Here is a 23,873-nt window from a genome sequence, read left to right as displayed (position 1 = left end):
CATTTATCTTTGTGGGTTACTTCATGCAATATAATCTTTCCTAGGTCTATCTACTACCTGCAAACTTCATGATTTCCCTTCCCTTTACAGCTGCATGGTATTCCCAGCCAGTCTGGTTTACAATGAATTTGCCTATGTGGACAAATTCTGTTGTTTTGTCATAGCACCGTTAGTATTCAAAGTCAGCTTGGTTAGTTAGTTAAACTTTCCATATTTAAATTGCTCTGAAAATTTGGCTGAATATCTAGAACTTTCCATAAGCCAGTGTATCAGCTGTAATAGCTGTTATGCCCTAGACCTCTATTTGCTGTTACACAGCCCCGGATCATCTCCTGGAACAGCAAACTGTGGGAAGCCACATGTGCCGTTGCAGAGTGGCACTGACTACTGCTGGCCACCATGCATAAGTTTGGACAAACAACCAATGTGTACATATGCAGTAAAGTTTTTTGCAAATATTGTTTCAGAGTGTGATGGGCTCTCTCAATGATGCCTTGGCCCTGTGGATTATAGGGCAATCCAGTAATATGCTTCACTTGCATTTGTTTGCAAAATTGGCTAAATTTAGAAGAAGTATATGCAGGACCATTATCTGTCTTTAACACTAGGGGCTTGCCCCATGCAGCCCAAGCCTCTAAGCAGTGAGATATGACATGAACTGCTTTTTCCCCTGTCAAGGGAGAGACATGTAGGACACCAGAACTGGTATCGATGGATACATGTACATATTGTAATTTCCCAAAAGATGGGATATGCGTGACGTCCATTTGCCAAACATCTAGGGGTCGCAATCCGTGAGGATTAACACTCACGGAAGGTGCATTAACAAATTCTACACATTTACCACACTGTAGGACAATATTTCAGGCTTCGGTTCATGTGAGTTTAAATTTTTGTCGTAATGTAGAAGCAGGGATATGATAAAGCTGATGAAAATTCTTAGCACTGTCTATAGAGTTTTGTGATAGGAAAACCATATCTCTGGTGGCTGAATCAGCAATTGCATTTCCCTTAACCATAGGTCCAGGTAATGATGTATGTGCTCTAATATGTTGAATATAAAAGGGATGCTCACGCATCAAAATACAATCTTGTATTTTCATCAAAATTTCAGATACTGGACTAGACTGCTTAAGATTTCCAGCAGTCTCTAATGCTAGTACTGCATTAACTACATAAGCAGAATCAGAGATAATATTTATGGGCATAGGAAATCTTTTAAAAACTTCTAAAACCACCAAACATTCTACCAATTGAGGGGCTCCTGGTGTAAATTGCAACCTTATAGCCTTTTCATTGATTACTAACTTCCAATTCCTGTTTTGGATCCATCTGTATAAATATCAATGGCTCCCTTTATAGGGGTATTAGCCATTACCTTTGGAAATATTACTGGATGTAATAACATAACATGCAATAATGGATGTTTAGGATAATGATTATCAATTAAACCAGAATAACTGCATCTAAGAATGGCCCATTCATCTATAGTCGCACACAATATTTGCATTTGTGCGGCAGTATATGGAATAATTATGCTATCAGGCATTTTTCCAAAGTGAGTAATTGAAATTTTATACCTTTGTGGGCCATATTTGCTACCATGGTGGGATAATGCTCTATAGTCTTATTAGGGGATATATGAGGATGTATCCATACTAAAGGACCATCTTGCCATAACACAGCAGTTGGCAAATTTATGGTTCTTAATATGCATAGGTACAAAGGTTCTTGCTCACTTATACGATTTAACTGTGCTTTTTGGATAGCTCTTTCCACCTTCCTAAGAACATCAGAAGCCTCAGGTGTTAATTGTCTCAATGAGGTAATATGTGATTCTCCTTCTAAAATTTGAAATAAAGGTTTTAATTCCGAAGTAGGGATCCTTAAATAAGGTCTAATCCAATTTATATCTCCTAATAATTTTTGAAAATCATTTAGTGTCTTTAGATAATCTTTTCTTATACTAATCTTTTGTGGGGTGACACACCGTAAAGTAATAGTGGTTCCTAAAAAATGACTAACATTAGACTGCTGTACTTTTTCTGGTGCAATAATCAAGCCATTATTTTTTTAAAGTTTCATTAAGCAAGCCATAAGCTTGCTGTATACTTTCTTCTTCTGGTCCACCTGATAACACTGTGTCTCCTTTCTTTTTCCTTTTTCTTTTTAAGCCCTTCTCCTCTTCCGACATACTTTCTTGTTGCTCTGTAAGGATTTTCTGACCTGTCTCGACTACCTCTACACACAGTTTCAAACAGTAACAGAGTCCATATATCAGAACAAACAAGACCAAAACTATCAGACCTACCCACAAAGGGTCAATGGGAGAAAAAGGCATAACTCATGAACCTTAACTTGTCCCAAAGCCGGGAACCTTATCGTCTCAATCCTTTCTTTCCTTCTCTTCTCTCTTTCCTTTTTCTCTTTCCTTTTTTTCCCCTTTCCTTTCCCTTTTCCTTTCCTTTACTATTTCCTTTTCTTTATCATTGATTCCTTTTATTTTTCCTCCCTTTTCTTTTTCTTAAAAAACATATCCCCCTTTAACCTGGGGATCAATTTGGGAGACTTACCGGTACCACCATTCCTCAGCTGAAGAGTTCTGAATCCATGCAGTTGGATCCTTCTCAGCAGTCTGTTTTGCAGGAACACTTCATTACCACCGTTCCCCAGCTGAAGAGTTCTGAATCCATGCTGGATCCTTCTCAGCAGTCTGTTTTACGGGAACCTTTATTAACTGCTCCTTCCCCGTGATGCAGTTCTGAATCCTCCCTGTAGCAGGGGGTCTTTGCTAGTGCCTGTAGATGTTTCTTGTCCCAGGTTTTCGGCACCACTTCTGCACGCGCCGGACTGGCCAGCAGTAACGACGCTGCAACAGGATCCTTCTGCACACGTTTATTGGGAGAGCTTGATTGCAGAGACAAAGAGACCCCGAGCCCAGAACTGGTGCTGCTTATATAGGCCTAGGAGAGGCGTGTCTCACACCCGGATTGGTTATGCACTAAGCCTCATTTGCATGTTCCTTATCTGATTGGCTACTCTCTCTCTCTCTCTGTACCTCACAGAGCCTCATTATCATACCTCATTTGCATGTCTCACATCTGATTGGTTATACTCCCAAAGCCTCATTATCATGCCTGGGCCAGGCAGTGTCTTTGCAAAAAAACTTTACTGCATATGTACACATTGGTTGTTTGTCCAAACTTATGCATGGTGGCCAGCAGTAGTCAGTGCCACTCTGCAACGGCACATGTGGCTTCCCACAGCAAACTTATACTAGATTTGCCTGACTATTACAAGCAATGGCCACATGGTTTGGGAAACCTGAGAGTGCAGTGAAGGGACAGTGAGTGATAAGTGTTGTTCTAGTGTGTTTTCTATTGACATGATGAAACATTGAACAAAATCAACTTAGAACACATAGTTTATTTCATCTTACTACTTGAGTTTACTATCCAGGGAGTTTAGGGCAGGAATCAAGGCAGGAGGAACCTGAAGGCAAGAACAGAAGCAGAAACCATTGAGGAATGTTGCTTACTGGCTTTCTCCCCATCACTTGTTCAGTTTGATTTCTTATACAGCCCATGGTGAGCTGGGTCCTCCTACATCAATCATTAAGAACATGCCCTACAGAGTTGCTTACCCATGCAATCTGAGGGAGGCAATTGATATTCTTTCTTGCCATATGATTCATGTTTGGGTCTATTTTATTTAAAAAACAGCATACGTATAAAGACAGTGACTTGGTGAATTAAACAGATTCTATACAATAAAACAGTAAAACGCTACAAAAATATCTAGTATTTTGGGGCATTTCTATATAGACCCTGAAAAGGCAATAAGGCTTTACACAAGGGAAAAAAACATATCTAACCAGGTCTAATAAGAAAGTTTATTTTATCTGAGAGTAAGAATTAATCCTATGCAAATAAAGAGCAATAATTAGTAATTTATCAGTCACAGGAGTTAGAATAGGTCAGTTCAAACCAAGGTAGCCATCACAAAGAAAGAGGAAACGGCCATAATATACTGCTTTCTATGAAACCCAACAGAGAAATACTTTACAAAAGGCAAAAGAAGAAGAGTAAAGGAAGAAACCCAAGAGCAGGAATGCAATCTGAAAATTCAGCTTGGAGAATGATGTTCTGAGATTTAGGCACTGGAGGAGCTGGGCTGGGTGTAAACTGATGACTACACATGTTGGATCTAGAGTTCCTGTGCTTTAGAGTGGAGTAAGTTTTATTCCTCAAGCTATACTGCTTTTTTGACTCCAACCATAGTATATAAAATGGGGCTAGAAAATGGAAAGAGTATTAATAAGAGCAAATAACACGGAGAACAGGAAGCAGCAAGAAGACAAAGCATTGAACCAACGGGGGAAAGAATAGCAGTCAGCGAAGTATAATTACAAAACCATAGTGTCTTTTTTATTAGATGCCACAACTAGCAAGGTTTACAAAATGGTATTACCTGAATCATATATGTTTCTAGCTTCACTTTGGTATGAAACTACGTATTGCTATGCTTACGTCAGTGAGGACTTGTGTTCATTTGAAAATAACATCACACTGTCTAACTGACACCAAAATAAAACAGTAGTATGGGCTGTCATGACCTGGTAGACTTTCACATTTATGCTTAGAGCAGATTGGCGCAATGCACATGCAAAGTAGTATTTAAGTGCACCTGAAGTTGAACATCTTTCCTGGAGGTTATGAACAACAAAATGTACAGGTCCTGAAGTGCCACAGGGACTGGGCACACTTTTTATCTTGATATAATCTTTTATTTCTAAATTTTAACTTTAATGTGTTTTGTCTGCATATATTTTTGCCCATCATGTGCATGTCTGGTGCAATCACAGGCCAGAGGTGGACTACCAAACTGATGGAACTGGGGAACCAAACCAGGGTCTCTGCAAGAACAAGTGGCCCTAAGCAATGATCTATCTCTTCAGCTCCTATTCTTTTCTTCTTAGTAGTCAACACACAGAGAAAATGTGTACATTATTAGTCTTGGGCTTAATGGATTTTTTCTTCCACCTACTATGTAGTAGATAACTGGCCAGTCTTGACAATGAAAAATGAAAATACAAATAACAGAAACAAGAAGAGAGACAAGCTCAAATGAACAGTAAGAAGTAATAGTATCTGTGTTGTACAAATCAGGATGTAAAATTCTCACTTAGAATTCTCAGAACAAAATTACACAAGAATACTATTTGGTATTTTGAATTCTAGACCTTAAGAGCAGAATTATCTACTAGTTTGAAGGAAGGAACATTGAAAATCACTGATTAGCTAAATGTTAAATCTTTATCTTGGCAAAAACTTAATAGTTAATATCTGAATACTGATAATCAAGAAATCCTACTAAAGAGATTATTTATACATATGTGGGAAAGTGCCATAAAAAAGTATTGGTAATATCAGTGAAGGGGCCAGGTAGCCTGCTTTGTCTGACCAAATCCTTCTTGTTTATCAACTACATGTATTACAACTTAAGTAATGTTTTTTTAATTTTAAAATATAAAGAATGTATATTGTATTATCTAAAGGATTAAAAACCACTCTCAAATCCAGTGCAGTGTTTTTAGCCATAGCTATGTGATGAACATGTGTGAGTAACTGTGTTAATCAGAAGAACAATCTATGTCAAATGAATCACTATATCCAGCAAAGCATAGCTTGGCCAACAGACATGGCAAAGGATGCTTCAACATCTGCTGACTGGGCACTTTGCTCCATGCTCTCATTCACATTCACCAGGCACCTTTAAAATCACACCCTCATGCCTTTCATGCCCATTTATAGAAAGAGATATGGCTGAAGAGAGTTCAATATTACTGTATGTTGATCATTAGACATTTAGAATTATACTTCAGTCTCTTGGAAATCTACTTATTTTAAGTTGATTCTTTCATCCACTTAACCCTATGGGACTGTGAAACATTAGTCTCCTGGTCTAGGAGATGTATATTCTGTACAGCTTTGACTTATTGAAGACTTATCATTAAAGTCACTGTGTCCTGAGGCTTTTGACACAGTTTTCTTTCTTCTGCAGTTTGGACTGGCTCTCCCTTTTGTTTCTTAAATCAGACATACTCTTCTAACTTCCCTGTTGTCTAAATTACTGAAACCATTCAGATTTTTATACTCCACAAAGAATCGATGCTTTAGAAATAGAACAATCCTTAGGTCACAAATTCAGTTTTTAACTTACTCAGTTTTAAAAATAGGCAGAGTAAGAGCACTCACACATGTACATGCACATGTATACAGGCACATAGTCAAATGATGAATATATAAATTTGGAGAAAATTAGGGAAAGCTGGCCTTCAACAGTTCTTATAATCAATGGAAAAATTGATTACAGGCTAGAAGGTTGACTCTTGGATGCCTCACTTATACAGAGCCCTGCAATATTCTAGTCTTGCTCTTGCAATGTATACATATACCACTATTTTTTCTAAAATGTTTAGAAACAGTGAATATTATTGCTAACTAGGTAGATAGGCTACTATCTCCTGCCTTTTGGACTTCCTCCTGATTACAAATCATCTGGAGCCAAGGATAAAAGAAGGGACCACAGACATTTCAGAATCTGGTTAAAGAAAAGTTGTTTAGAGATGTATTTTCTTAGGTATAGTAGATTTATGTATTACCTTTTATATCTATTGTTAAATTGTCATCACTGGTGAGAATCAGCATATGTAGGGCCCTACCTACACAGGGGAGTCACAGGCACACTACTGTCCCATAAACGGGTATTATAGGTGACAGATAATTAAGGAGGTTAAAATGTATGAAAGGATCAACTGAGCCATGGAGAATTCTTTTTGTTTGTTTGTTTGTTTTGTTTTTTTCGAGACAGGGGTTCTCTTGTATAACCCTGGCTGTTCTGGAACTCACTTTGTAGACCAAGCTGGCCTTGAACTCAGAAATCCGCCTGCCTCTGCCTCCCAGGTGCTGGAATTAAAGGAGTGTGCCAATACCACCTGGCTTTTTGTCTTTTATTTTTTATTTATTTATTTATTTTAGTTATTTTCTTTATTTACATTTCAAATGTAATCCCCTTTCATAGTTTCCCCTCCAAAAATCCCCTATCCCATCCCCTGTCCCCCTGCTCCCCCATCCACCCACTCGCACTTCCTGGCCCTGGCATTCCCCTATACAGGGGCATAGAACCTGACTAGATCATCCTCTGCTACATATGCAACTAGATCCAAGAGTCCCACCATGTGTTTTCTTTGATTGTTGGTTTAGTCCCAAGGAGCTCTGGAGGTACTGGTTAGTTCATATTGTGGTTCCTCCTATAGGGCAGCAGACCCCTTCAGCTCCTTGGGTCCTTTCTCTGGATGCTCACTGTCATATATTGGATGAAATACAGGGTCCTCAGGGTTGTTTTGTTTTGCATTTCCCTGATGATTAAGGATGTTGAACATTTTTTAGGTGCTTCTCAGCCTTTCAATATTCCTCAGTTGAGAATTCTTTGTTTAGCTCTGTACCCCATTTTTCAATAGTTATTTGGTTCTCTGGAGTTTAACTTCTTGAGTTCTTTGTATATATTGGGTATTATCCCTCTATCGGATTTAGGATTGTTAAAGATCCTTTCCTAATCTGTTTGTTGCCTTTTTTTCCTAATGACAGTGTCCTTTGCCTTACAGAAGCTTTGCAATTTTATGAGGTCCCATTTGTTGATTTTTGATCTTATAGCATAAGCCATTGGTGTTCTGTTCAGGAATATTTCCCCTGTGCCCATATCTTCAATGCAGTTTCCCACTTTCTCTTCTATAAGTTTCAATGTCTCTGGTTTTATGTGGAATTCCTTGATCCACTTAGACTTGAGCTTTGTGCAAGGAGATAAGTATGAATCAATTCACATTCTTCTATATGCTAACCGCCAGTTGAGCCAGCCCCATTTGTTGGAAATGTTGTCTTTTTTACACTGGATGGTTTTAAACATATATTAGGTTAAAACTGTATAAAAGGGGCAACTGACACATGGAGAATTCTGCTAGCTATCAGATGTATAAGATTATAAGATGAGAGTAATGTTCAAAGTAATGCCAATTATGATGCAGGCTGGAGATTCTCAGAAGAATTCAAACTGTTGCTGCAGGCATTCCGTTCCTATAGCATGTGGCTCACAACAGCCTGTATCTCTAGCTCCAGGGTATAAGATGATGACAGCGTCCACAGCACATCCACTAATTCCCATATACATACACACATACACACACACACATACATACATACATACATACATACATACATACGCAAAACTAAAATTAATACAAATAAATCTTTTTTAAAAATACAAATCCTATTTTACAGAAATATTTTGATTATGTTATACATATAATTATTATCACAACACAATAGTTTATAAGAAGCCCTCAAAGTAGAATTCATTAGACTCTCATGTATTCGTAAACTATGCTATTTATGGTTACTATTGCTATGATGTAATACCATGACAAAAACCAAGTTGTGAAAGAAATGATTCATTTGGCTTAGGTTTCCACATCTGTAGTCCATTATGGAAGGAAGTAACTCAAACAGGAAAAGAACCTGGAGTCAGGAGCTGATGGAGATACCATGGAGGATTATTGTTTACTGGCTTTCCCCTATTGGCTTGCTCATCCTGCTTTCTTGTAGAACTCAGCACCACCAGCCCAGGAATGATACCACCCACAATTGGCTGGGCCCTCAATGCATCAATTATCAATTAAGTAAATGTTCCACATAATTGCCTACAACCCGATATTATGAGGTATTTTCTTTTACTTTTGAAATTGTATTTGCGTATTTTATGTATATGGGTATTTTGTATGTGTGTAATACTGTACACTCTAAGAAAGAATCAGATCCAATGGAACTACAGACAGTTAAAGGCAGTTGTGAGCCACCGTACAGGTGCCAGAAATTGAACTCAGGACCTCAGGAAGAATAGCCAGTGCTCTTAACTAGTGAACAGTCCCTCAAGCTCCACCCCTAACAAAGGTATCTTCTTAATTGAAGTTCCCTCCTCTCCGATGATTTTAGCTTGTGTAAGAATTACATAAAAACTAGCCAGCATATACACCAAATGAAAAGGAGTATTAAAAATATAGCTTATAGTAAAATCTTACATGAACACCCTCCAGAGGTCTTAACCAACACGTTTCAGTCACCATTCTAGGAAGAAGCTGGATTACCTTTCTGAGATCTGCATAGACACTAAAAGAGAACAGCTTGTCCTATAATGACGTCACTAAAGTACATGCAAGAATATTGCAGAAATCTATGAGTCAGTTATTTAAGGTAGCAAATTATTTTTGAACTTTTAAAAAAATATATATGAAGGCTGCTTAATTTTTAAGTTCATTTTGTTCATCTATGTAAAATTTCTATTTGCATCCAAGTTTTTCCCTTTGAATTTAAATTTCTCTTTTATTAAGAGGGCCTTCAACAGGCAACAGGCAAGACATAGCTGGGCTTTCCTCCCACAGGTGACATAAAACTTAATGCTTGAGGTCAAAATGTAAAAGGCTGAGGGTATCTCTACACATGGTATCAATAGGGTCACAGGACAGAGACATTAAGAAGACTGTTTCCATGCCAAAAAAATGTATAACTATTTAAATATATTGACAGTTGAAACATATATAAAATTCTATCAATTGTGCCAGTTTTCAATTTTCTTAACTTCACTTTCCAGATTACCTTTTATATTATTTAATAATAAACAAAAAGATTTATTCTCAAAAATTTTAGGCACTTTCGCATGCTACAATGTATACTGAGATATGTCACTCAATTTGAAGGTTATTAGTAATATAACAGCAACAGAAATCTCATTTGGGTAACAAGTGAATTAGCCTTCCTAAATGATTCCCCAAAATCATAAAAAATGAATGGAACCATCAAAGCAGAGATGAATAATTAAAGTTATGCTCTAATTTTGCATCTGTGAAGATCATGCAAGAATGAAAAGAAATAGTTCTGAATGTTTATTCTCTATAGGTAGAAGCTCAGATCTTATAATGATCATTATGGGAACATTTCATCACAACTGTGTGTTAAAAAGTAACAGTCTGAGAATGTGTTATGCAATTAAAATGATGAGGAGTGACATCTAGACCTCAACTGAGAAAGATAAAGAAAGAAAAAAGAAAGAAAAACAAAGAAAGGAAGGAAAGAAGGAGGGAGGAAGGAAAGGGAGGGAGGGAGGAAGGAAGGACTGAAAGAGACAGTGAAAGAAGGGAAGAGAAGAAATTGAGTTATTCGGTCATGCAGAGAAAATCAGAAGTGATGCTGATATTAACTGGCATGGGAGAATGAGCGAGACATTGCTGAATACCACATATAACCATCATGTAATAGCTTACGATAGTAGCATTTTTACAGAATAATGTTTTTAAGAACAGAGAATTGCAACAACTCAACAAAGAGCACATATCTGCAATACCTGAAGCCAAGGTTCACAGTCTGTTTTCTGACTCCTTAGTTGGCGCTCTCTCCATTCCCCAGCCTGAGTATTTATTTCCTAGTTGCATAGCCACAGGGTGTGTATTGTTGGCACATAGTTAGGTCTGGGTCTGTATTCCCTTTTGCAAAGCTTAGGTGTGTGCAGAGTTGGCATGCTCTGTAACACTAACAATCTAGCAATAACAATGTAACAATACTGTTGATAAGGAGACAGACATAAGGAATGTGTACCACCTGCAAAACAAAACTCTAAGTACTTCTATATTCATTACTTCAGCAAATCATTCTAACGAATATGTGTAAAAATGCTATTAGTGTCACTAAACTAAGGAGAACATGGGCATCATGGGTTCTATCCTGTGCCCATCTCTTTCCATTGTTTCCATGGATAATCTGAATTGGACAGACTTGGGACACTAAAGAAATTCTACATCCCAGTAAAGACTAGATTAGGGAAGAAATAAAGGCACATTCAAAAGGAATAGAAAATACCAAAGGTTATTTTTACTTCTCCTTTTCCAGAGCATTTTGTAAGCAATATTCTTGTGAAGTAAGCACAATTTTAACGAGCAGAGAGTGTGTTTCCATGAAGCCATTGTAATCCCACTTAGAGGAGTTAATCTGACACAATGGCACACAAAAGAAATCACACACTGCCCAAAAGCACATGGCAATCTTTCTTTTCAAATTCTCAAATAGGCTTTAGAACACACACTCTATAAATAGTAGTAGCATCTGGCATAATTTAAATAAAATTATTTTGTCTAACTTGTTTTAGTTGGAAATTTTACATAACACAAACTTAGATCTATGTAATATTTGATGTATATTAATTCAAGAAAGTACCCTTGCTTCTACAGAATTATACCAGAGTTCTACTTCCATCCGCTCTTTGTCACTTTTAAAAGAAGCTCAGAGTCCTGGTAAGGCAAGAGATCTCCTTAAAGACCACTGCACATCAGACTCATCAGCCCCAATAATGTTTCCAAAGTCCCCACTAAATGTGAAAGACAATCACAGTGCTAGACTACAAACTAGAAAACGTCCAGGTACATTCCCTTGGGAATGATCTGCTTCCTCCAATTTTGAAATCAGTTATGTTTTCAGCCAAACAAGCTTATGCCATTATACACATTATTTTAATTAGAACATGAGTTGAATAAATACAAGTGCGAAATTAGCTGTTCTTATAAAAACGAAATCGAAAAGCTAATAAAGATGAGTTACTAAAATAGAAGTGTCATGAAATTAAATGTAGTAGAAATACATAAAAATTATGGGAAAATCCCAAAATTCCAAAAAGGTTGCGAACTCTGACCACTTTTCAGATGCCTCCAAAGCACTCAACTTATTATTATACAAACATCTGAATTTATAAAGGTATTGCCCTTGAAAGGATAAAGACTCGATTCCCTAGTCATATTGCAAGAAAAAGATGTAGCAATGTGAATAGGTTTGTCTGTTCCTATGAGAAGTACAAAAAAAGGAAAGCTTTGAGATGCACACCTGTAACCTCAGTACTAAGATACTGAGGCAGGAGGATAACTGAAAGTTCAAGACCAGCCTGAATACAAAGTGTGTTCAAGAAACAACCTAGTCTGTCAGTCATGAGAAGCTGCTTCAAAACAAATAACCAAAATGAAAGCAAGAAAGAAAAATAAGAGACAGACAGACAGAGAGACAGAAAGAAAGACTCAAATATAAGGTACTTACATTTACAAATGATACACTTTGAAAGGCACAGGTCAAATGAACTAGCTCAGTCATTGCTTGTCTGCAAGGACAATGACCTGAGTTCAATCCAGGTGGCACATAAGAAACTTGGTGTGGTAAATGACTGTGTGATCGCAGTGCAAGGGAGGCAGACACAGCCTAGTTGGCAAATTCCAGGCCAGTTCTACAACCTTTTGCTTCTACATGTACACAAGTGCACAAATGTGCACACACAAACACAAACACAATGTACAAATATACACACAAATGAAGAACAATTAGAATATGAAGATATATTAATAAGAAATTTCTTATTTGAAATACTTGAAAGTTATATTTCAGATTTATAAAAGTGACCACTGCCGTTACTTAATAGGAAGGATAAGATGATAATATGCCACTCTTGTTTGATGGCAGAACTAATAATTCACATATGGTGGTTAATATATACATAAATTATCATATTTTAGTGACTCTGGGATTGTTTTCACATCTGAATATTTATGAAATGTTCAAGGATCTTTCTAACATTAATATTTATGAAGCGTTTCCTTTTCTTTTTATTCACTAATGATTTCTAATAAAGATATCACAAATTAGTTCCAGTAAAATTCACCATTAAAATCATCTTTAAGGTTCATACTTACAAAATGAAGAAAAAATGATTTTGTGGGAGGGCAAAATTACAATGAAATAATTTCTAACAGCTATCTATGAAGTAAAACTAAATAAATTTGAGGGATTTTTCCATGAAGTTATAAAACAAATATGAATGAAGTTCCCTCCCAAGTTAAAGTCTGTGAATGATCTTAAATGCAAGTATGTCAGAAGTTCTAAGAAGGTGTAGTTGAGACACAGTCTATGACTCTACCCTCTTGGCCTGAGCTTCTACTGCATTTGACTCTAAGTACGCTGAAAGATTTTGTCAGTTAGCATTTGATGAGAGTCATAGTAGTTTAGTGAAGAGCCATATATAACTGTCTATTGTCAAAGAAAGATTTATTTTAATTCTTATTATCAATTGATAAATGCAGGTTAGTCTGAGAATAGTGAAGCAAAACTATCACCCTCCTAATGGGAAGTACTTGAATCTTTCTATTTTACAGTAGACCTGGAAAGTTCCCTAGTTTTAATAATCTGTTCGAAACTAAGCTTGTCTGTTGAAATAGTGGTCTGAATATGAGCATTTATCACTTACCTTCCCTTAAATCCTGTTAAAGTTACAATGAAAGAGTTAATGACACGTCACCCTGGAATGCCAAGGAAATTAAGACTAAATCATGTATGCACACACACACACAAACACACACAGGCAAAAACAAGCAAGAAACAACATTGTAAGGTTACATCATTAACTGACTATGCAAAGCAGAAGAGATGTTATAAGAGCTAAAGTGTTTGGAACCAAGAGTTAGAAAATGCACATTTCTGTGCCCTGTCAAATATCAAGAATCAGGCAGTGATACAAGAAGCACAAGACTTAGAGTTCTCCAGAAAGCAGAAATACTGTGTAATTTCAAAACAGAAAGGTTGTCTACACAGCTTTATGGGATGCAGTTAAACCCTTGGCTCATTTGAAATAGCCATGTAATTCTTTTCAACTCTGAGATGGAAGCCATTACTCTCCACTGAGGCTACACTGTCTCTGGGCAGACGATATGAGCTATGAGCTAAGACAGAGAAGCAGCTACAGTACCAGCCATAAGGAAGTTGAAGAAGAGATGACAGATGAAGTGTTGAGCCCCTGGGGCTGCTAGAAATCTGGTGTATATTGCTGGTTTGAGATTAATGATGTCCTCTTAGGAGAAGCAGACTTATGAGAAAAGGTCAGCCAGTGTTGACTACTGCAGAGCCTGTAATGAGACGGCCGCACTCCCCGACTCATCAGAGAAACCTGGATGTAGCATGCCTTGCTCTTGCCAGACAATGCACTGTCAGAATTTAGAATTTCCCTCTACAGCATGAAGTGACAGTGAAGAATGCCCTGACACCTGACATAATACCTAGATTTTAAAACAAACCAGTCAGAGTTAACAGAGACTAATATTAGAAGCAAAATACATCTTTGATCACACTATACCATGCATATTTACCTAATATATAGTTAGACCTAAGCTAAATTCTGTATATGCATATTCCCATATGCACACAGATAACTATATATACATCTATTATATGTTAACTGTAATATTAAAATCACAATACTCTATATTTATCTTATTAGCTTCATGTAGATGTTATTTTAAAAGAAGCATCCAAAAAATAAGAGTTCCTAGGTTTAAAAAAAATATTGCAGAATCTACTTTCAAACGTTTGTAAAAATCTCTAAAAAAGGCTTTTCACATCAGGTGAAAGTAAAGTGACAGAAGAAAATGGATGGTAGTTAATGGTGCTTAGTTTTCAAGTAAATACTTTTAGCCTGAGAAAAGAGAATTGTCAGGCTAAACACTCTAAAATAAATCACAAAACAACAGGTTTTCAAGACCTGTATATGAACATACCCATTGAAAGAAACTTCTAAGCAAAACTTTATACAGAAAAGCATCAGAAGATGAAATTCCAGGTGGGGGAAAAGCTTTTAACGGCAATGAAAGACCACATAAGTTTCTTGATAAAATACAGACACCATACTTTGTCAGACTTTTCCATAGCAATTTGAGGACCCAAGTAGCATAACGCTTCCAGACTCTAAAGTCAAGGGAACTTTAGCCCAGAAATGTATACTCCATCAGATTATCAATTGGGATTGAGGAAAGGACAAAGGCACTTTCAGATATACAAGCTCTCAAAACCCCAGTCCACTATATTCTGTTGAAATTAGCCCCCGAGAATGCAAGTCTTGGCAAAGCTGAGAGCATGCAAAATAAAGAAGGTGGGAGATGCAGGAAACAGGGATGTTCACAGAAAGGCAAGGAGGAAAATTCCAGAAAGGGAGTCTTGTCACCTTTCTAGACTTAGCTCCTGTTGGGGTCAAACACTAGAAGCTCTAGGAGGGGCACCTCAGGAAAGGTTGAAATGGTTATACAAAACTTGGGGTGCATTGCACAGCTTATACTCAAATTTTTGTGTTAACATGAACTACTAGCATGTTTATTAAGATCAGTGAATTTTAAAACAATGTAAAACTTTATTTCAGACATTCAGTTAAGAAAAATATTTTCATATCCTATACAAGCAACTAAATTGCATGCATTTAGCCATTAAAACATAAACTCCACATGCTTGCCCACAAACTTAGAAAGCAAGTCTTAATTGTGTGTATATGTGTGTATGTGTGTGTTTGTGTGAGTATGTGTTTGTGTGTGTATGTGTTTGTATTTGTATGTCCATGTATGTATGTGTATGTGTATGTAAATGAAAACTGATGTTCTTTTAGCAGTATTCATTGTCTGTAGTTCTCTAATTAGACTGTTGTTTATTTATCTTATCTATACAGTCATATTGCTCTCCCCTGGAGACTTTGTCGCATTGTACTGCTCTCTATAGAATTTCTTATTTTCACCAATTCTGTCATAAGGAAATATGGCAAATATATAAAATCATCCATAATTACAGAGTTTAAATTTAATTATCTTGCAACTCAATCAAACAGCTATTGTATATCCCTTGATAGTGCTACTTTGATTCATGTTTAGCTAGGCCTGAAAGCCCATTATGATGACTTTATTTCTCTTTCAAGCTTTAACATTCAACTTTATTGCTATGTAACTTACCTGTTTCATTATACACGAGAAAGTCTGACGAGAGCAAGAGTTTTCAATGATAGAGAAATTATGGGTAGGCACTCATTTAAATGAACAACAACAAAAAACTTGGGGGCAACTACAGCTACAATATTAGAGTCACAGGAGGCAGAATTTGAAAGAAAAGTAGGGGTGAAATTAGGAAGCTGCAGATGAATTAATGATTTTATAGAATTCCTGATTGGTTCAAATAAATTTTAGAAAGCTAAAATAATCTATAAAAATTCTAAAGAGGCAGTTTTTTTTTAGCTATTTTGCCAGAAAGATATAATGAAGGAAGCATCAAGAAGAATGTGCTCCCTCCTCATAGAATAGTAAGTGAAGGATGCGTGGGAAGGAGCACAGTGAGATTTCATGCATTACAAGCATGTAAACCTCACTAGAAACAGAAATAGGCTTGGGACACCTTTACAACATTTCTAGGTCAGGTCCAAGGACGAGGCCACAGGTGTGCACTATGACATAGAAAGGCCATGAATAAATACAACTATTGCTTTGAACTTATAATGAGCTTATAGGATGAGACACCACCAATAAACCAACTACTCTCAACTTATTATCAACATCATGTTGTATAACATTTAATCTGTGAGGTAATTTTTTTCTTACATAGAGAACTTTTGTCTGAAAAGCTATAAAAAGCTGAAAGGAAAAACTAAAAGTAGTGGAGCCCTTTTTCTTCTTTAGTGTGTGTGTGTGTGTGTGTGTGTGTGTGTGTGTGTGTGTGTGTGTGTGTTTCTAAATACATAAGTACAAGTGTTCAGTCTGTATAATTGTAGAAAAGCAAGTGGAAAGCTTGTAAGAGCCTTCACCTCCTAGGAACCTCAAAAGCTACAACCATAAAGTCTTACTAACACAGCTACCTGAACATGGAGTGAACAAGGGCAATAATATATATGTTAATATGAACTGAAGAAATGTCACCAGGTGGCTTCAACCTGACACAAAGAGCTACAAGTAACAAAGGAATGCTGAGAGCAGGAGAAATAATCTCTTCCAGGGAAGACCACAGAAACTGATTATTCAATAGCAAATGACCAACCCTGGAAACATATACAGCCAACACCATTTTAAATACAAAATAAAAAGCAGATCAACACAGCTTGCCATCTACTAAAAGAACAGATTAGTGTCATCTTAAGTTGGTGCTCAACCAGTAATTTTAGTCACATGACCGCTTTGACCTTCTCCATCCACCATGGACCATGGGAGATTCAAACCCAACAGAACAATAATAGCACTATGAATGAGATCATAAAAACCGTGCATGCAGCATGCAGAGAAAGCTTTTCACAGGAATGAATTATCAAGAGCCAACTTTTACAGAGCACTTAGGACTGAAGCAAACACTCCTTGGTAAAGCTATGTAAGAATACTAATTCAAATAAAAGCCCAGCTAAGGCACAGGCAGGCAACTCCTAAAAACTCCTAGTCTTACCCACACTACAGTTTCAGGAAAAGAGCCTGGACCAAGAGGGGAGATGAATAAAGTGCAGTGAACATGGCCAACAAGACCTGGGTATAAACGTGAGGATTAACAGGCCAGTCTCGTGTCCCCATTTTCACCACTTCCACTTCAAAAAATAAAATAATAGAATACAGGAGAGACCCTGCTGCTGAGAATGGATAGTTGTAGAGCATTTGTTACCCTGGGTCACATCCAGGTTCACTGTGTATAGTTCATGTCACATAGAAAGAATAAAAGATACTGGTTTTTATTTTGTTATAAAATATTAACTGTATTTCATCAAAGATCTGACACTTAGAAGGAAATGAATGTGGCTTTTTAGCAAGGCTTTTTCTGTAGGCAGGGAAAGAATCATCTCAAGACATAAAAATGCCACTAAAGTGGGAGTATGGATGTAGTCAGTGGTAGACTTGCTTCTCTGGCACGTGTGAGGGTCTGGATTCAATTGACCCCTCATACTTCAATAAGTTCCATTAAAATATTTTTGAGTATATATTGGGCATATATATATGCCCAATATCAAATTGTTAATTTTCTTCTCAATTTACATCCCCCCAAAAGAAAGAAAGAAACATTGCACATAGCATGACATAAATCTTGGGGGAAAACGGGACAGCTTAGTATAGAAAATACTACAGAAAGACTCAACTGCCCAATATCCCAGGGCTGGGATTTGGTGACACGGTGAAGCTCCACTTGAAACATACTGCCTCTTTCATGTCGTACTCAAGTTCAAGCATTTACCTGAAGTAAATAATCAGAATGTGCTCAAATCCTTTGGTGACAGTTTTTAGTTTTTTAATAAAATTTACTTTTTTATTAATTAATGTACAAATAAAAACATTATACAAACAGTTTAAGGGAGTCATTCAAATACTTCCCAGTCTGCTGACAGGTGTTTACGATGGATTTATTTCACTTTTTAAAACATGTATAAGTGCCAGTAAAAGCCCAAACAATGCAGTGAGTCAAGTAAAATATAGTAAACTTTTAAATGAGACACAAGTAATCGTATATAAGTCACTCCTGTGGATCGGCTTACCTGACTGTACATCAAGCAGGAAAAGCAAACTGCAGAACCCCCAAGCAAATCTGCTCATACTAGGTCATTGCCCCAAGTTACCCTGGCTCAGCGATATTTCTGTAGTGGACATATATACAATAAATTCAGTTGTGACCATTATGGCATTGCTGACTGCTCATTGCAAGTGTGTTTTCTCCTTGAGCTCTAGGTCACCAAACTGCCCTATGGGACATAGGGCCACGTGGGATAGAACTACCATGCTGCTGTTCCCGCTGTTTCCCGAGCCATGAACTGCCCTGACTCACTAAGTGAATAATCTGCTTTCACTTCTGGCAAAGGGTTAAGCTTTTTATATGAGCAGTTTCTTGCTTTTCAACACCCAAGCTTATGTTGTTTCGTTTCTATTTTTAAACAAAAAGTAAAGAGTTACGTTAATGCATGCCCATTTAAAAAAAAAAAAAAGAAAGGTTCAATTCTTTTTAGTGATCATTATTATTTTGTCAGCATCTGCATTTTCATTAGAGTAGTGGAATGTAACCTTATTTAGTAGTCAAATTGCCTTATCCGTGCTAAGTAAGGGAATCAGTTATAAAATGCTATACACGGATGAGGGGAGTGTAAAGAATTGCTGAATCTGACAAGAAGATATACCAGAGTTCATTACATCAACTTTATAAATCAAGCTTTAAATTTTATCAGCTATCCCAAGATGGTGATACAAATATGGGATATCATGATATCATATATACCCATAGAAATATTTGGAAGAAAAGCTAAGCTATCTCATTGTGATAATTAGTTTTTATTATCAATTTAATGGGATTAAGAAATACCGATGGCATTATTAAAGCATACCCTTATGCATGTCTGTAAGAGTGTTGCCAGACAGAATTAACTTAGAGGGAAGAAACTGCATTGAATGGGGGTGTCAGCACCCCGTGGGTTAGATCCTGGACTGATAAGAGAAAAATCAGAAAGTCAGCTAAATTTCAACATGGTCCTTTTCTCTGCTTCCTGAAACATAAAGATGTGAGCAAGCAGTCTCACCACCACAGCTTCCGCTTGCATCTGTCAGCTTCCGTTGTGTCTGCTACCCTGCCCTCCCCAACATGATGGAAGGCTGTATCCTTTGAAACTGTGATCCAGAGTCAAGTTCTCTTCCTTAAGTTGGCAATTTGATCAAAGCTACCAATATCCTTGTCAATCTAGAACAACCATATATAATAATGCAAATTGGGAATAACCATTTTTGGTTGCATCTTATACTGTCCAGCATTTTAAATAAGAATCAATTAGATTTAAAGTGAAATATAGGCAATTCCAAAGCATAATTAAGAACCCTGTGAAGTTGTACTCTTGTAATTCCAGCACTAGTGATGCTGAAGCAGGGGGACAGCAAACTTGAGGCTAGATTTTACTACATAGTGAATCCCAGGCCACCCTGAGCCACAAATCAACACCATATACAAACAGGAAAGTAACATCAACTATACAAAATTCCATTTTGTATGAAATGTTTTGCATAAATAATGGTTTTAGGCTCTAACTTCATATTATATCCTCATATTTAAGTAGAAATTTCAAATAAAGTTTTTTTAAAATAATGTTCATTATAAAGTGAACTTGAAATCTAAGTACTCAGAAATTTATGAAGTCCAAGATTAGATAAAAACATGACTATAGACATAGCTTTGGGTTTCAACTAAGCTTAGCTGCTGATCAAAAAATTGAGCTTTTCCCTTGACTGACCAAGGAGCCTGTGATGTGACATCAACTCTGGGAATTCAATTGGTCAGGTGAAGTTATGTTCAAGTTGCATGAGGCATCTATAACTTTTTAAAAATGTCAGTGAAATGATTTCTAATCAGAGAGGCTTTGTTCACCAACTGATAGGATCAGATGCAGAGACCCATAGCCAAACATTAGGCAGATCTCCAGGAACTACAAAGAAGGGACAGAAGAACTGTAGGAACCAAACAGGTTTATGACACCATGAGAAAGCCCATAGAATCTACCAATTTGGGCTCATGGGGTCCCTCACAGAGACTGAAGGGACAATCAGGGACTATACAGGTCTGACCTAGGCTCTCTGCATATAAGTTATGGTTGTGTGGCTTGGTGTTCTTATGGGACTCCTAACAGTTGGGACAGGCCTATCCTTGATGATGTTGGCTGCTCATGGGACCCTTTTGCTCCTACTGGGTTGCTCATCCAGCCTTGATCTGAGGCTATAAACCTAGTGTTATTGTAACTTGCTATACCATGTTCAGTTGATAACCATGGAAAGCCTGCTCTTCCAGGAAGCAGGAAATGGAAGAGGAGTGGATCTAGAGGAGCAGGGAGGTGGGAGAGGGACTAGGAGATTAGAAAGGAGGAGAGGAGGGAGAAAAAATTGTGGTTGGATATAATGTATCATAGAAGAAGAAAGAATGAAAGAAAAAAGGAAGGAAGGAAGGAAGGAAGGAAGGAAGGAAAGAAAGAAGGAAGGAAGAAGAAACTGATCAGAGAATTCACTCTGAGAAGTAAGTCAATCTGAATAACTCGAAAGGCAGGGATGCCTTCTACAAACAAAGAGTTAATAAAAGAATCCACAGAAAGAAAGTGGGTTAACAAAACCTGTGTTGGTAGAATTTTTAAAAGTTAGCTCCTGTGTTTCTTAGTTAGGCTTTCTTATTCACAGCACATATTTTAAAATGCTCCCTAGAGTGAGAGGATTTTTTTTTCATGAAGAATTTTCCAAAACTTTGTATTTTTCAATTGAGAATGATTATAAAAAATTACTTATTGTAACTTGCTATGCCATTCTCCAAAGTAGTATAGCATAGAGTTCAATATTCATGTAGAAGAATTATATTTCTCAATGAATCATAAAAGCCCATTTTAGCACATGTGTTGAACACATTTAACTCTTGGAACACCTTCCATACTCACATATCTCTTCCTCTGCTTCTGGAAATACTAACTGGATAAATATTAGCAAAACTTCAGAAAGCAAACTTATTCCTAAGGAGAAAAAGTATGATTACAAAGAAATTCTGATGAATAAGAAAAGGAATTGTAAACTTTATATGCCCCAGTACAGGGGAACACCAGGACCAAAAAGTGGGAGTGGGTGGGTAGGGGAGTGGGGGGTAGGGTATGGGGGACTTTTGGGATAGCATTGGAAATGTAAATGAGGAAAATACCTAATAAAAATATTTAAAAAAGAAAAAAAAAAAAAGAAAAGGCTTCCTGCACATAGCAATTGACAGAAGTGTAAGCATTTTCTTTTTCTACAGATTGTTGAAGGAGAAGTCAGTATTGGGTCAGAGAAGAGATCAGTTTTGACTCCAAGTCAATGCCATCACAAGTCAGAATGTCAAGAGAAGAGCCACAAGGGACAAATAAATGACACCTCCCCTTACAGATATCCAGGTAGATAATTCCCAGCTGGCCACCTCTGCAGCCCAGGACAGGGAAATGTTCACATTGATTTCTCTGCAGACAAAGACATAGATTAATGCTCACTTGCCCAAACAACTCCTCTCCATACACTATACTGTGTGAGACTTTCTGTGGAGACATGACACATTTATTCATTGTAAATGGATAACTAACAACAGACGGAAGTAATGATTCTATCAAAGTCAAACCTTGCAAACCAATGAGTTAATTTGGGTTATGTGGAAAAGTGTGGGTGACTCAAAGGCAATTACATCACAGAGAAGTTCACCCCTGGCTAGGCGGTTTCTTGCTCACTGCTGGTGAAAGCTGCAATCCTAGAAACCTCTCTTATAGGTCCTTCAGGCAAATCAACACTTTATAGAGTCTCCTCTTCTGGCAGCTGCTTGCTATGTCTATGAGTTTGGGCAAGGGCTACACATCCTAGTAAATTTCAGCTCTCTGAGACTTGTAATGTTGTTTTCTTCCTAAGTCTAATGAGCCTCCTTCCTGGAGGGATGCTTCAATTGGGAGGAAAACACCATACAACATACTGGAAGGCCACCTTGTATTCGCTCTCTTTTCCAGAAGTCCCCCAGGGAATATCTATCTCCTTATACCCACTAACTGGAGTTTTATACACCTGTTCTTAAAGCACTCATGGCAAAGAGCAGAGGGGTCATTTAGCTGGTCTGGACTACAAGGTTTCAACTCTGAGGTTGAGGGTAATGAGTAAAATAAAGATTCTGGTTACAAATGAAAGTGGAATCCTTGCAGCATATGCAGCCAACAGTGTGCCGCCCTTTCCAAAGAGTGCAATCTGGAATCCAAGACCTCTGCCGTGTGAACCTTTGGTTCCTCCTTTCAGTCTCCCCCTGTTTTCTTTCCAAGTTCATCATCTAAAAACTGAAGATTGGCTCTCTTCACTGTATACTAAATTTCTCCTGTTTTCTCCAAATCCTGATTACTTTTTCAAAACTCATTCCAAATACTGTTACCACTCCTTCTCTCTCTAGTTTGCCATGGTTTGTAATGTCACTATTTGGTACTTAAAATTTCATGTCAGTCAACCTCTCAATCTGAAGTAAAGTGTTTGGAAAGTAGAAACGGTGTTGTTTTTCACCTTTTTGATGAGTCCTACAAATTGAGATGTAACGGTATTAATAAACATTTGAGAAATTCATATAAAAGCCACTTAACGAAATGTGAAAATATACACCAAGACTTGTCATGTTGCATATGGTAAGACTCTATTGTTAAAGACATCTCCCACTTTGACCGCAGGGCATAGAGAATTAAATCTCAAAACAATATAAGGAAACTTCTGTCCCTCTAGATCGCTTCCATGGAACCAGAAGGTACTGCACATGCTACTGAGGAAGAAAACACATAGGTGGTCTTACCCTTTCTTTCTAGTGGGATTTGAGACCTATTCCACAGGACGGAATTACCTTTGGTCAAAAGGCCACAGATAGGTGTTCATCAATCGTAGTATAGAGTCTGTTATTGTTACTTTGCTAAATGATCAAATTACACCTTGAATAAATATTAAGTTTATACCCATAGCCTTAAACATCTCACAACTTTATCAACTGCCTCTATTCCAAGGTTCAGGGAATATCACAGGTGAGCCGGTATCTGGAAGATGAGAGAACGTCTGTGAACTTCTGTCTTCTAGACGTGGTATGACTGTGACTCTCATTCATAAATACCACGTTATGGTTATCTACACAAGACCTACATGATATCAAGCCAGCCAAAAGTCATGCATAGATGGAGGAAATGACCTCTAGGCCGGTGCCTGAGGAGCAACTGAGAGTTGATTCCTGCTTGGAGAGAGAGAATTATTCTTCTTTGAAGTGCTCACTGTTAAGTTTCACATACTCTCCTCAGAACCCTGCACTCTTCTGCATATAGGCAACAATAATTAGACTTAGTAGCTTATAAAGAAATAGTAAGGAAAGAAAACATGAAGTTAGGAAGGGCAAGACTGGATACAAAGGGGTTAGAGGAGAAAATGGGGATGTATTCAA

At 37.3% G+C, this 23,873-nt stretch overlaps 1 long non-coding RNA gene across 1 annotated transcript in view; it reads right to left on the bottom strand.

The window, feature by feature from the left end:
• Nucleotides 1–3,217: 3,217 nt before the first annotated feature.
• Gm39380 overlaps nt 3,218–23,873 on the bottom strand; it is a 120,441-nt gene continuing 99,785 nt past the window's right edge. The window contains exon 5 of the long non-coding RNA XR_001779238.1: nt 3,218–3,492. This is a non-coding gene — a long non-coding RNA (predicted gene, 39380). The remainder of the gene's footprint in view (nt 3,493–23,873) is intronic.

The sequence above is a fragment of the Mus musculus genome, chromosome 9, assembly GCF_000001635.26.
Source record: "Mus musculus strain C57BL/6J chromosome 9, GRCm38.p6 C57BL/6J".
NCBI lineage: Eukaryota > Metazoa > Chordata > Mammalia > Rodentia > Muridae > Mus > Mus musculus.
Note: the sequence above shows the minus strand (reverse complement) of the source record. Positions and strands in the feature narration are given on the sequence as shown.